Genomic DNA, 16,101 nt, shown 5'->3' on the forward strand with positions numbered 1-16,101 from the left:
AGTCGAGGCTTCAAACCCTTAAGAATCAGTCCATTAGCTCGCTCTGCTTGTCCATTCGACTGCGGATGGGCGACTGAAGCGTAGTCGACTCGTGTGCCCTGGGAGTTGCAGAAAGTTCTGAATTCTTCTGAGTCAAAGTTCGACCCATTATCCGTGATGATGCTGTGCGGGACTCCATATCTGAATATTAGTTCCCTGATGAAGCTAACAGCAGTACCGGTGTCAAGGCTCTTGATTGGTTTAGCTTCGATCCACTTGGTGAACTTGTCGACTGCCACCAGTACATGCGTGAAGCCGCTTCGTCCTGTTCTCAAAGGACCGACCATGTCCAGCCCCCAAACTGCAAAAGGCCAGACGAGTGGGATGGTCTTCAAAGCTGACGCAGGCTTGTGCGACATATTCGAGTAGAACTGACATCCCTCGCACTTATCCACTATCTCTTTTGCCATCTCGTTCGCCTTGGGCCAGTAAAATCCGGCTCGGTATGCTTTGGCCACGATGGTCCGAGAGGACGCATGATGACCACAGGTCCCCGAGTGAATATCATTGAGGATGAGTCGACCTTCTTCTGGTGTTATGCACTTCTGACCGACTCCAGTCGCGCTTTCTCTGTATAATTGTCCTTTGATTACGGTAAAGGCCTTAGATCGACGGACGATCTGTCGAGCCTCTTCCTCATCCTTCGGAAGCTCTTTCCTCAAGATATATGCGACATACGGAATCGTCCAGTCGGGAATGACTACCAAAACCTCCATGATCAAGTCGACCACCGCTGGGACTTCAACTTCAGTCGGATCTGTGGCACTCTTGGGCTGTGGAGTTTCTTCGGTGAAAGGATCTTCTTTGACTGATGGAGTGTGTATATGCTCCAAGAACACACCACTCGGAATGGCTTCTCTCTTGGAACCTATCTTTGCTAGATCATCAGCTGCTTGATTTTTCAGTCGGGGTATATGATGGAGCTCCAACCCCTCGAACTTCTTTTCCAGCTTCCTCACTGCACTGCAGTATCCAGTCATGGCTGGGCTTCTCACGTCCCACTCTTTCATCACCTGATTTACCACTAAATCCGAGTCGCCATAGACCATTAGGCGACGGACGCCGAGTGAAATGGCCATGCGCAACCCATATAGGAGGGCCTCATATTCTGCCTCATTGTTGGAGGAATCAAAGTGAATCTGGAGCACATATCTGAGCTTATCTCCTCTGGGGGAAACCAGGACAACCCCAGCACCGGAACCATTCAACATCTTAGAGCCATCGAAAAACATGGTCCAATGCTCCGAGTGAACTTCAGTCGGCTGCTGTTGTTCAATCCACTCGGCGAGGAAATCTGCTATCGCCTGGGACTTAATGGCTTTCTTTGCCTCAAACTTGATATCAAGGGGAAGAAGTTCAATCGCCCATTTGGCCACTCGACCAGTTGCATCTCTGTTGTGCAAAATCTCTGATAGTGGAGCGTCGCTGACGACTGTGATGGAATGGTTAGAGAAATAATGAGCAACCTTCTTTGTGGTCATGTATATTCCATACACAAGCTTCTGATAATGAGGATATCTCTGCTTGGATGGAGTCAAGACTTCAGACAAATAATACACTGGGCGCTGAACTTTGAGAGCTTTTCCTTCTTCTTCCCGCTCGACCGTTAGCACAGTACTGACGACTTGTCCTGTGGCTGCGATGTAGAGCAACAGAGGCTCTTTGCTGATTGGAGCAGCAAGCACCGGCTGGGTGGAGAGCAGAGCTTTTAGCTCGGCAAACGCTGCATCAGCTTCTGGAGTCCACTCGAACTTGTCAGCCTTCTTCATCAGTCGGTAAAGAGGCAGTGCCTTTTCACCGAGTCGTGAGATGAATCGACTTAATGCGGCCAAGCATCCGGTAAGCTTCTGGACATCGTGCACTCGCACGGGGCGTTTCATTCGGAGGATAGTGCCAATCTTCTCTGGGTTAGCGTCGATTCCCCGTTCGGAAACGAGAAAACCGAGTAACTTGCCACCAGGAACTCCAAATGTGCACTTTGATGGATTGAGCTTGATATCATACCTTCTGAGGTTGGCAAATGTTTCGGCGAGGTCAGCGAGCAGGTCGGAACCTTTTCGTGACTTGACAACAATATCATCCATATAAGCTTCCACATTCCGACTGATTTGGGTGAGTAGACACTTCTGAATCATTCGCATAAATGTGGCTCCGGCATTCTTGAGGCCGAATGGCATGGTGATATAGCAGAAGCACCCGAATGGAGTGATGAAAGCTGTTTTTACCTCATCGGGCCCGTACAGACGGATCTGGTGGTACCCGGAGTAAGCATCTAAAAAAGACAACCTCTCGCATCCCGCGGTCGAGTCGACAATTTGATCTATGCGAGGGAGAGGAAAGTGATCTTTCGGGCAGGCCCGGTTGATGTGCTTGAAATCAATGCACATTCGGAGCGACTTGTCCTTCTTAGGAACCATGACGACATTAGCGAGCCACTCGGAGTGGTATATCTCTCGGATAAATCCTGCCGCCAACAGTCGAGCCACTTCTTCACCGATGGCCTTTCTCTTCTGGACGGCGGACCGCCGAAGATGCTCTTTGACTGGTTTTGCAGACGAGTCGACTCTTAGGCGATGCTCAGCCAGTCCCCTGGGAACACCTGGCATGTCAGCGGGCTTCCATGCGAAAATGTCCCAGTTCTCACGGAGGAACTGGATGAGCGCTTCTTCCTATTTTGGGTCGAGTGTTGTGGAGATGCGGGTCGGAGCTGCTTCGGGGTCGGTCGGGTGAATGTGAACAGGCTTCGTCTCACCGGACGACTGGAATGCAGACTCTGTGGCGGGCTTCTTGGATCGCAGCAAGTCACTCGGATCTGCGTTTTGCTTGTATTCTTCGAACTCGACCGCTGTCACTTGGGAATCGGCAATCTTGGAGCCCTTCTGAAAGCATTCCTCTGCCTTTTTCCTATCACCGGTGACAGTGATCACACCTTTGGGACCGGGCATCTTCAATTTGAGGTACACGTAACATGGTCGAGCCATGAACCGTGCATAGGCTGGTCTCCCCAAAATGGCATGATATGCACTTTGAAAATCCACGACCTCAAACGTCAACTTTTCTTTGCGAAAATGCTTCGAATCACCAAACACTACGTCCAAAGCTATCTGGCCGAGTGACTCGGCCTTCTTCCCTGGTATAACTCCATGGAAGCTCATGTTACTAGTGCTCAGTCGGGACATCGGAATGCCCATACCTTTCTATGTGTCTGCATACAATAAGTTCAGCCCACTTCCACCATCCATCAGCACCTTTGTCAGTCGAGTGCCTTCGACAACTGGATCGACCACCAAAGCTTGCCTCCCGGGGGTGGCAATATGAGTCGGGTGATCAGATTGGTCGAATGTGATGGGTGTTTGAGACCACTTCAGATAATTTGCCTTTGCTGGGGCAACCATGTTCACCTCTCGGTTAATCACTTTCAGTCGACTTCTACTTTCCACATCTGCAAAGATCATCAGAGTGGAGTTGATATGCGGATATCCTCCCTCACTGTCCTCTTTGTCTTCGGCCTTGTCCGACTCCTTCTCCTTGTCCTTAGACTGTTTTCCCTGAAACTGCTGGATCAGGAGTCGACATTGGCGAGTGGTGTGCTTTGGGTAAATGATATTCCCCTCTTCATCTTTCTTTGTGTGAATGTGACACGGCATATCCATCACGTCGTTCCCTTCTTTATCCTTCACCTTCTTGGGATTCCAGGATCCTTTTGGTTTCCCCTTAAACTTTCCTTGAGTCACGGCCAGAGCCTCTCCAGGAGCTGCCGGTTCAGCCTTCCGCTTCTGTTTCCGACTGGTGTTTCCTTTTTCCGACTGACTCGGCTTGTGCTTGCCGCTTCGGAGTCGGTCTTCTTCTTCGCCGTTGGCGTACTTGGTAGCAATCTCCATCATCCGACTCAAGGTCATGTCACCGGTTCGACCAAATTTCAAACTCAGTTCTCTGTTCTTGACGCCGTCTTTGAAGGCGCATACTGCCTGATGATCAGAGACATTTTCCACAGTGTGGTGCAAAGTGATCCACCTCTGAATATACTCTCTGAGAGTCTCATTAGTTTTCTGCACGCAGACTTGCAACTCTGTCAATCCCGCTGGTCGCTTGCAAGTCCCTTCAAACGTTCTGACGAACACTCGGGACAGATCTTCCCAAGTGTAAATGCTGCTAGGAGGTAATTGAGTCAACCATGCCCTGGCAGAGCCTTCCAACATGAGGGGCAAATGCTTCATGGCCACCTCGTTGTTCCCACCACCGATCTGAACTGCCACTCGGTAGTCTTCAAGCCAAGTTTCAGGCTTAGACTCACCAGTGAACTTGCTGACTCCTGTTGCCAACCTGAAATTGGGGGGGATAACTGCGGCTCTGATAGCTCTGCTGAAACATTCAGGACCAGAAACATGTACTCGACTGCTCGTGGGTACATCTCTGTCGAGTGCGCCTCGATGGGCTCTGTTCCGGTCGACCAACCCTTGCACGATAATGGATCGTGCGTCGAAGCCTGGCTCTCTGAGGTCAACTGGAACCCTACGCCCTGTACTGTACTGACGCCTATCATCTGGCTGCCGAGGAGCGTAAGACCCACCCCTCGGAGGGGAATAGGGCACTCGACGCCTATCATCTCGGTCGAGTCTGTCGCCATATTGATCTCGCCGATTCTCACGCCCTTCGCGCCGCGGAGGCGATCTGGGGCTGTGAGCCGACTGAACCGTATTCACAGTGACAGATCGACTGTGTATTCTGTTGCGCGACTGAGACACGGCTGAATTCTGATCTCCTGCTGCCCGGAGCAGATCCCTGATCTGCAGCAAACCTCTGCCAGCTTCCGACTGCGAAGGCTGAATGGACTCTGCTATACGGGTCGCAGCTGCTAAATTCTGAATTGGGGTTCGATATACCTGAGTCGGCGGGAAGAGTTGACGTCGACTGATGTCGGGAACTCGTTGCCGCGCGCGCTCGTCAAGTGCTCGCTGAAGGTTCTCCAGTCGAGTGCGCTCGGCCAAATTGGCTAGACGCGCCTCTTCCAAGGCACGAGCCTCGGGGGTTTCTCTTGCGATGGGAATACGCAGGGGATCCTCGTTCCTGCGGCGAAGCTCTTCTCTTTGCAGAGAGTCGAGTGGCTCGGGCTGGTACTCTTCGTAGTCTCGTGCAGGGTCGCCGCCGTCACCTGCTCCACCACCACGGGCGAAGCCAGGAGGGCTGTGGGGCCCGTCGACCATCAAGATTTCCGCCGCTGGATCACTGCTTCCGCACTCGGATGCAGTCTCTCCGGAGCCAGTCGACTGATCGAACAAGCCGTAGAGAGATTCGTTGGGCTTGATTGCCGCAACTTGTGTAGTGGCCGATTGGCGAGCCACCGCGTGACTCACCCATCGCTGAAGCCTCGACCGGCCTGAGCGCTTGCGCCGGCGGGAGACCGGGAGGGTGGACGATGGAGGAGCCGACCGATACTGGGTCGACGGTTGCCGCAGCAGAACGCTGCGGACACATGCGCGAAAATGCGTCGCACCGCGGACGGGGAGCGCGTCTACGTCGAGTGGAGCCTCCTGGAGCCATGCGGAGTCGTCGGCGATGAAGGTGAGAGTGCCGAGACGGATCTCTTGACCCTTGACCAAAACTCCAGCAGACACCATGATGAGAGTACTCGGAAGAATCGCAACTTCTCCACAAAATCGCTAAAACACCTGCCCCAAGGTGGGCGCCAACTGTCGTGGTTCTAAGCCTGACAGTAGAGTGGGGGTAGGTATGGAGAGGCAAGGTCCTAGCTATGGAGAGGTTGTAAGCACAAAGGATGTACGAGTTCAGGCCCTTCTCGGAAGAAGTAACAGCCCTACGTCTCGGAGCCCGGAGGCGGTCGAGTGGATTATGAATGTATGAATTACAAGGTGCCGAACCCCTCTGCCTGTGGAGGGGGGTGGCTTATATAGAGTACGCCAGGACCCCAGCCAGCCCACGCAGGAGAGGGTTTAAGGTGAGTTAAGTCTGGGGCGTTACTGGTAACGCCCCACATAAAGTGCCTTTACTATCATAAAGTCTACTTGATTACAGGCCGTTGCAGTGCAGAGTGCCTCTTGACCTCCTGGTGGTCGAGTGAGTCTTCGTGGTCGAGTCCTTCAGGCTAGTCGAGTGAATCCTCTTTGGTCGACTGGAAGGTGACCTCTTCTAAGGATGTCCTGGGGTAAGTTACTTGGATCAGGTCCATGACCCTACCCTAGGTACATAACCCCATCACCGCTCCCGTCTCCCTACGAGAACGCCATCCATAGCACTCACGCTTATCTTGCGTATTTTAGAGTATCCACTTTCGCTTGTCTATGAACTGATATAAGCAACCCAGAAGTCCTTTTCCGTGGACACGGCTATTCGAATAGATGATGTTAACCCTGCAGGGGTGTACTTCTTCACACACACTCTCACCACTTACCGCCGTTTACACGACATGTACTCGGCAACCTTCAAGCGGAAGCCCAACGTGGGTGTCGGCCACGGCCTGCCTAAACACTCAAGTCTCTAGTCCAGGTTTATCGCCTATTCGGGTTCCATCCATGAGGAGATCCGGCCGAAGTTTTGCTCACAGCCCCAAACGATGTGAACAAGGTTCCGTGACGCCAAACGGGTGCCCGGTATACCCATCCACGTGCCTACCGCATCACAGCCCACCCCTCCGGTCAGCGCTGCCCACGGCCTCCAGCATACTACAAACACCAGAAACTACTTGCAACTCCTGGACAGAGGACAAGGGTGATTAAGAAGCCGAGAGGGTCCATTGGTTTCGGGCCCAATGCGTGGTAGTAGCTGAATCATGGATCACAAACACAGAACTCAGTTCCTGAGGACGGCTGCAATGAGACAACCCACCATGTACTCCTACATGGCCTCTCACCGCTAACTTTACCAAATCGTGTTCACACACTTAGCTCACACACAGTAGGGCATATTCACACACCTCTGATTCATTCCCGATGAATCAGACCTGATACAACTCTAAGCAGTAGCAGGCATGACAAACAAACATGAATGAGTAGGCACAACAGGGCTCAAGCAACTCCTACTCATACTAGTGGGTTTCATTTATTTACTGTGGCAATGACAGGTCATGCAGAGGATAAAGGGGTTCAGCTACCGCAGCAAGTAACAGATGACTCGTTGTTGTCCTAATGCAGTAAAAGAGAGCAGGAGCGAGAGAGTAGGATTGTATCAGAATGAACTAGGGGGTTTGGCTTGCCTGGCACTTCTGAAGATAATATAGCTCTTCATCGGTGTCATCGATCACATCGCCGGTACAACGTCTATCGAGGGGGAACAACACCGGCAAACACAGAAGAAACACGATCAATGCAATGCACAATATGATGCATGCTATGACATGGCAATATGAATGTGTTTTGGGCTAATGCACCTAGCTATGATTTAAATGAAGTTGGTTTGAATACATGATTCAAATTCCAACTCCATATATGGTTATTTAAATGCCCTTTATTTGTTTTGTCCAAAACAGAGAACAAACATTGTTCAAACATGCATGAAAATGGTACAGATGGATTCCTTGAATTTTTCTGATAATTTTTCATATATGACTTATTTCATTTGGAGTTACGGTTAATTTTCTATGATTTATTGAAGTTTTAGCTATTTCTGGAATTTTCCTGATTATTTATAAAATAAACTAAATTCCAGAAAAGGAATATTGCGTCAGCATGGCGTCATGCTGACCTCAGCAGAGTCAACAGGGGCTGGTCCGGGTCAAACTGACCAGTGGGGTCCACTGGTCAGTGACACAGAGCTGGCTGGAGTCACAGACATGTGGGGCCGGTCAAAGGCCACGTCAGCGAGGTCAACGCCGACGCGTGGGGCCACTGTGATTAATTTAACTAAACAGGAGTTAAGCTGTGATTAATTAGGGGCGTGGGGCCCATGAGTCAGTGGCCTAGGGGGTTGGTTAGTGTGGGGGGGTTAGCCGCTAACGACGGCCACGTCGGATTCGCCGGCGGTTGGACGACGGCGACGACCCAGAGCGGCGGTGGCTCGACGGAGTTGCACCAGGGACGACGGATCGACGCGCCAAGGGCACCAGGAGGTGGCCCGTGGCCGCGCGCATCCAGGGGAACCAACGGAAGGGTGCGGGGTGGACGGAGTTCGCAGGAAGCGAGGTTGTGGCGGCGGCCGGAGTTCAGGCGCCGATGAAAACGACGACACGGTGCACGGGAGGATCTACGGTTAGCACCTACGCGTTCTATGAGAGCTCACGAACCCAATGGAGGCACGCACGGGACCAAATGGCCACCGGAGCCTCGTCGGCGATGAGCTCGTGCGGCGGTGTACTGTCGGGGGAGAGAGGCGCGGCGGCTACGGCATGCTAGAGAGAAAACGGAGAGGGGGAGGATGATCAGGAGCTCACGTGGAGTGCAGTGGTGGCCTCGGCGTGTTCGGGGAAGCTCGGACGGCGACGGGTCGACGATGGAGATCCGCGGCGGCCGACGATGAAGACGACGATGGCGGCGATGTTGCAAGGCTTCCGGAGGGCCGTGGATCGGTGGGGAGGAAGAGGGGGTCGAGGCGGAGCTCCTGAGCTCAGCGGAAGGGCGAGGGGTGGCCGGTGGCTATGGATGCGATGGCGGCGCCCTCCGGTGGCTCTCGGTGGTGCTCCAAATCGAGAGAGGGAGAGAGCTAGAGCGAGCAGAGAGAAGGGATAGCGGTCGAGGGGGTCGAGGGCGTCTCCGTGGCGTTGCGGGAGACGTCCAGGGGGAGGAGGAGGCAGCCAGGCAGGGAGGAGGTGGCCGGGGTGCGTGGCCGCACGCGCCGGGCGCCTGCCCGTCCTCCTGGCAGGGAGGAAGATGACAGGGGAGGCCCAGATGGGCTGGGCCGCATAGGAGCTGGGTCGGCTGGGCTGCCAGGTGAGCGCCAGGTAGTTTTCTCTGCTCTGTTTTATTGTTCTGTTTGTTTTATTTTTAAATTTATTTTGCCACTATTTTGAATTTAAAATAATTCAAACAATGCCAAAAGCTCCTCTGAATATTTTTATTTTGCTAGATGGACTTTTCCAAAAGCTCATAAAAATATTTCAGGGGTATTTGAAATTATATTCTAGTTATATGAATATAATTCAAATTCAAATAGCTAATGATTTAAATTCAAAGTCCCAAAATTAAGTCCTTAAAAATGTTCAATATTTTGGTTGGGACCAGAACCCTTTGCCAAAATTATCAAACATTTAAGAAGAGCATTTTGGAACAATGAATGAGATTTTAGGGTTTTTGCCCTTCTTTTATTTAGGGTTTTGAGGCTTCTAAATTCCTCAGTTCAAGTTTCAAAAATTTAAACATGATGCATGGATGCAATGCCACTAGTTACAGGCAAGCTCTAGGGCTGTGACAACTCACCCCCACTAAACAAGAATCTCGCCCCGAGATTCAAGACGTGAGGTAAGAGGAAAAGGGAAGTCACAACTATCATAATCTTCATGATCCATTTGCCCTTCTCAAAGAGGTTGATTCATTCTATCACTTTGGTCTTGACGTCTTTGCTTTCGAGATCTTCACTCGACACAACAACAGAAAGAAGGGGAAAACCCGACGGGATTTACTCTTCTTGAAGATCGAGCAACTCAAGATCAAGTCACGGAGTAAGACATAGCATCATCTCTCAAGCTGAGACACGAAGCACACATCTAAAGGGATGGAGTGGAATAGATGGCGAAGGTTCACTAGGTAGGCAATAATTGCACACCTAAGAAGGTGGTGAACGGTTGTCAACGTAGCGAGGAGTTGAGTTGCCATGATACCTCAGTGAGACATCCTGGAGGGGGGGGGTGATTCGTAGATATATCCCCTTAAGTGGCAAAAAGAATTACCTTTGATTCAGGATCATTGAAACTCTTTATACCAGCTTAAGGCAAATCACAATCGATCATTTGGAGGAGGTCCGTAGAATGGCATACTCAGACTTGGATGATGTGGATTACCTTGTTGAAGACAACGTAATGGATGAATTTTGCTTACCACCAGAAATGGAAGAGACCCATGGTAGAATAGCACAGTGGCGGTGCAAGCTGGGAACAAAATGCAAATGCTGGGAATGATTCTGGTAACTGGGGAAGAACCCATCAATAGAGAGTGAATTCACTATTTGAAAAGGTCATAGCATTGCCGAGGGAACTGAGAGCATCCCAGTTAGTGTCGATGATAACACCTAGCGCTTGCGCGTGCTCTCAAGAACTTGAGCATTTCCATAATCATCAGGGTTTTACCAACATCCATGTCAAGGGTGCTGACAACACAACATACTACCATGGTGACCAGCGATGGACGATGCAGATGCAAAGGAGGATAACACTTTCTCATATTTCACCTTAGCGAGGCCAAGGGGACGAAATCTGGATGATCGACCGAGAGACATTTAGCACTCCGCTTCTAATGTTCTCCTTGATGTACTAGCGTATCCCATTCCTTGAAATGGTCTGGTATCTAGAACATCAGGTAAAGGTCGTACTTCGGAAACACTAAAATCATAAGGCATAGCTAGGGGGTAAATCCTACGAAGTCCTTATGGGGAGGTGGCCAACTTCCTCAAACAAGATACTATAATAATAGGTCTACCGGATGGGTGTGTTGGCCACGACATCCACCTTGCCGGTTATCGAGAGACCAATATTATAGTTCTTGGGAAATGTTCCAACCATCACATCTGCCTGAGATTCAGATCTGGTTGGTGTCAGGATATCCCAGACTCATCAAGTCTAGAAAGAAAAATGGAAGTTTGCAACACAAATCGACGAGATAATGTTGCGGGATTCTCAGGGAGTGAGCTACGGTAGCAAGCTCCAAAACATGAGCTGGTTCTGCTATAACATGTGAACATGTTGTCCGAGACAAGCATGACCACACAGTAGTCTTATAATAAAACACTACCGAGTTCAAGAGGGAAACCATCATCGAGGATATCGAAGTCCTTGCATAAGTCTTGCTCTTAAGAAGGAACTCCTTCTCCTTGAACAAATCAATCAGTGGCTTGATGTGCTAGGGGATACATATGGAATGAGGATGATCAGTCTATCAGACCATAGAATACTTCGCACATGCATGACTGACTTGGGATGATTCCAGAGGAGGTAAAACAAGCCTTCTCAAATTCATGGCGGCAACTTGCATCAAGTGCACATGAATTAGAGGGACTCACTTCTTTTGTCCAAACATATGCTTCACGAAGGAGTCATGAAGATAATGCTTACACAAGTTTCCAACACTAGTTTAATGTTCAACAAAATCATGGAGGAGATAAGGATGTTGTCAATGGGCTCAACAACAATTCATCGGAATTTCCATACCACTGGACTTCCACCATCATGTGAACACGGTGATAGTATTGGTCAGACCAAAAGATGTAATGGTATATGCTCGAGGGATCAACCACGAGTAAGACAACATTACGAGCATCGTTGGTACTGATTTGATTTGAGGATAGCCCATACTCAAATCAAAGTTTTGGCTAGGACGATAGGTCCAGCAATTGATCGCGAGGATCAATCAATGAAGACATCACCTTTCTTCAACACACACTACACAAGAATATCCCTTTGGAACGAACTAAGTCAGGCAAGCTTTTATCTTCCAATTCTCCAAGTTGTTGTCTAGCTTAACCAACTAGCTCAGGGATATCCAACACAGATTCTTGGGGAAAAGGTGGTTCACAAGAAACCAACTTGATCACGAGCTCAACATAACAGTCAGGAAACAACCCGGTAACACTTCCAAGAAGATATTTGGAAAGTCACGAACCACCGGTATGTTACTAAGCTCGAGAACAATCTTGCTTTTGAGGGCAAGACGATATGATCAAATGAGTGAGGACTTGACAAGATCCTAACTCATCAATCGAAGGGTGCACCGAAATAAGGACTAGGTAGCACGATCAGTCTTAGAAGGATGATTCAAGAACCAACACGCTAAGAATGAGATTATTGTCCTTTAACTAACAGCAACAAGGTTGCTAGGAGTATTGATTTCACACATCACGATTCACTTGTCGACATTCCGGTTACAATAACACAGGAACTGAGGAATGAACAATGATGGCAAGAAGTATCACTGTACCAAGAGTTCATAGGGTGGTGTGCAATTCCCATGACACTCTTGATATAAAGATGGTAATACTCTAAGGTAGAACAGAGCAAAAGCAAGATTAGCAATTTGATCTGTGGATTACGACTGTTTTGACCCAATCCTGGAGATGGACAAGGTACTGGAGTTTGTTTCCCCTAGTCATTCCAGAATAGAATGGCTCGACGGACCACAAGAATAATAAGAATGCACGCATACTCTTGACTATCAAATGATAGATGAGGGTCAGAAGACAACTAAGAGGGACAACTCAAAGAACATATAATTTTCTGAGTTGTGGATGCATAGATTAGTATGTCGAACCAAGTTCCACATGTTTCTTCCGGATAACCCATGCAGAGAGGTAGGACTGGCAGAGTCACGATTTATGAATGGAGAACTCCTCAAGAGTACTCTAATTGAGATCTTTTGATCCAATAACTTTTGCCTGAATGGTTCATGGTATTTGGAAGAAGGAAATACCACGGACCTCGAGGACTATCACAAGGTTACTAATATCCTAAAGGAGCTAGCAAACACTATCAACATGAAGTAAGTAGAGTGAATCTCGGGTTCAAGAACCCAGGAATAGAATACCTACTACTAAGTAGCATCACGGGATGCTTTCGAGAATAAAGGCCAGAATCATCACACTGGAAACACAGATCATGGCTAGACCACTAGATGATCCCCTAAGCACTTAGGGTTATAATTATTAACTCCAACATATATGTCGAGGCAATAAAGTACCTTAACTCACTAATTTGTGTGATTAATCTGACCAAAAGGACATCGGGAACGGGAAGAAGGGATTTGCAAATGCATCAGACTATTTAGAAACCTGGGATGACTCGGACAGCATAACGGCTATAAATGCTCAAAAAGATTTGAGACATGCTACAAAAATGGTGGCATAGCCACTCAGAAGCACAATATCAAGGTCTCGAGATCAATTATTAACATACAGAGGTAGAAACTGAACTGAGACTTAATTCCAACAATTCTATAAGTCTATGGATTAGTAACACGTGATCCTGATAGAAAGAAGAGATAGCCTAGTTCTTAATCCCCGTAGAAGAGAAGAGGTTGACTCAGATCAGAAGGCCATGAGGTATAAGGAGTAAAAAGAGCCTTACGTTCCATCCCACAATCAATTCCCTTATATAACTAAAGAATTTCTAGACTCAACTTCGACCAGTTTAGCTTGGTAATCCTACAGGCAGTCAAGCTCTGATACCAACGCTGTCAGGACCCCGATCCTAAATCACACCGATCTAGCATGTAACGCATCATATCACTTTGCGGCCTCATGCACGGTATTCCCACGGGTGCCACCTTACCTGGCCCGGGACCGTTTGCGCCTTTTGGCTCACGTATATGATAGTGTCGCTAGGATCCATATGACAAAGAACCCGGGCTGACATGGCTAGTCATGAACCCAAAATGGCACTAACTTACAGGGACAGGCATCCATGACCCAGCCTCGAACGTGTCGGTCATCAGCGAGTGAATCCAGGCTGTAGCACTGGGCTAGCAGGACTCCGGTGAACCGGGCTGTAGCGGGCTAACAGGACTCCAGTATTCATCTCGTGACATTTCCCCGAAGGGACAGACACAGGAATAAAGAAGGACACATGCCGGCCAGCCTAAGTGTTCCGGAGCAGTAGCAAGCTACCATGGCTCAGTGGAAACACTAGGAGACATTTCCCGGTAAGAGAGGCTACTAAGGATAAACAACTAGATAGCCAGATCCCACACATACCAAGCATTTCAATAACATACACACAATATGCTCGATATGTGCAAATACAACATGGCATCACAACATGACTCTACGACTCAAGTATTTATTCATTAGGCTCCGAGGAGCGGGAAATTACAAACATGGGTCTCATGACCCAACAATCAGAGCATACAAGTCAAAGCACATGCGGAAGCTTAACATATCTGAGTACAGACAACTATAAATGAAAAAGGCTGAGAAGCCTGACTATCTACCAGATCCTGCCGAGGGCACAAGATCGTAGCTGAGGTAACAAGCTAAACGTCGAAGCCCACATGGAACTACTAGCGAGACTGACGTCTCTCTGCAAAACATAAAATAGGCAAACGTGAGTACAAATGTACCCAGCAAGACTTACATCAGAACTAGCTACATATGCACCATTATCAACAAGGGGGATGGTGGAGTTTAACTGCAGCAAGCCAGCTTTGACTCGGTGGCTAACCTAAACTACGACTGCAAGTAACTCTTTTGAGGTGGCGCACATGAGTCCACATGTTCACCAACCAATACACCACTATGGAACCGCTCCCGTCTCCCTACGAGAACGCCATCCATAGCACTCACGCTTATCTTGCGTATTTTAGAGTATCCACTTTCGCTTGTCTATGAACTGATATAAGCAACCTAGAAGTCCTTTTCCGTGGACACGGCTATTCGAATAGATGATGTTAACCCTGCAGGGGTGTACTTCTTCACACACGCTCTCACCACTTACCGCCGTTTACACGACATGTACTCGGCAACCTTCAAGCGGAAGCCCAACGTGGGTGTCGGCCACGGCCTGCCTAAACACTCAAGTCTCTAGTCCAGGTTTATCGCCTATTCGGGTTCCATCCATGAGGAGATCCGGCCGGAGTTTCGCTCACAGCCCCAAACGATGTGAACAGGGTTCCGTGACGCCAAACGGGCGCCCGGTATACCCAGCCACGTGCCTACCGCATCATAGCCCACCCCTCCGGTCAGCGCTGCCCACGGCCTCCAGCATACTACAAACACCAGAAACTACTTGCAACTCCTGGACAGAGGACAAGGGTGATTAAGAAGCCGAGAGGGTCCATTGGTTTCGGGCCCAATGCGTGGTAGTAGATGAATCATGGATCACAAACACAGAACTCAGTTCCTGAGGACGGCTGCAATGAGACAACCCACCATGTACTCCTACATGGCCTCTCACCGCTAACTTTACCAAATCGTGTTCACACACTTAGCTCACACACAGTAGGGCATATTCACACACCTCTGATTCATTCCCGATGAATCAGACCTGATACAACTCTAAGCAGTAGCAGGCATGACAAACAAACATGAATGAGTAGGCACAACAGGGCTCAAGCAACTCCTACTCATACTAGTGGGTTTCATCTATTTACTGTGGCAATGACAGGTCATGCAGAGGATAAAGGGGTTCAGCTACCGCAGCAAGTAACAGATGACTCATTGTTGTCCTAATGCAGTAAAAGAGAGCAGGAGCGAGAGAGTAGGATTGTATCGGAATGAACAAGGGGGTTTTGCTTGCCTGGCACTTCTGAAGATAATATAGCTCTTCATCGGTGTCATCGATCACATCGCCGGTACAACGTCTATCGAGGGGGAACAACACCGGCAAACACAGAAGAAACACGATCAATGCAATGCACAATATGATGCATGCTATGACATGGCAATATGAATGTGTTTTGGGCTAATGCACCTAGCTATGATTTAAATGAAGTTGGTTTGAATACATGATTCAAATTCCAACTCCATATATGGTCATTTAAATGCCCTTTATTTGTTTTGTCCAAAATAGAGGACAAACATTGTTCAAACATGCATGAAAATGGTACAGATGGAGTCCTTGAATTTTTCTGATAATTTTTCATATATGACTTATTTCATTTGGAGTTACGGTTAATTTTCTATGATTTATTGAAGTTTTAGCTATTTCTGGAATTTTCCTGATTATTTATAAAATAAACTAAATTCCAGAAAAGGAATATTGCGTCAGCATGGCGTCATGCTGACCTCAGCAGAGTCAACAGGGGCTGGTCCGGGTCAAACTGACCAGTGGGGTCCACTGGTCAGTGACACAGCGCTGGCTGGAGTCACAGACATGTGGGGCCGGTCAAAGGCCACGTCAGCGAGGTCAACGCCGACGCGTGGGGCCACTGTGATTAATTTAACTAAACAGGAGTTAAGCTGTGATTAATTAGGGGC

Source organism: Triticum aestivum, chromosome 5B, assembly GCF_018294505.1.
Source record: "Triticum aestivum cultivar Chinese Spring chromosome 5B, IWGSC CS RefSeq v2.1, whole genome shotgun sequence".
In the NCBI taxonomy this organism is placed as follows: domain Eukaryota; kingdom Viridiplantae; phylum Streptophyta; class Magnoliopsida; order Poales; family Poaceae; genus Triticum; species Triticum aestivum.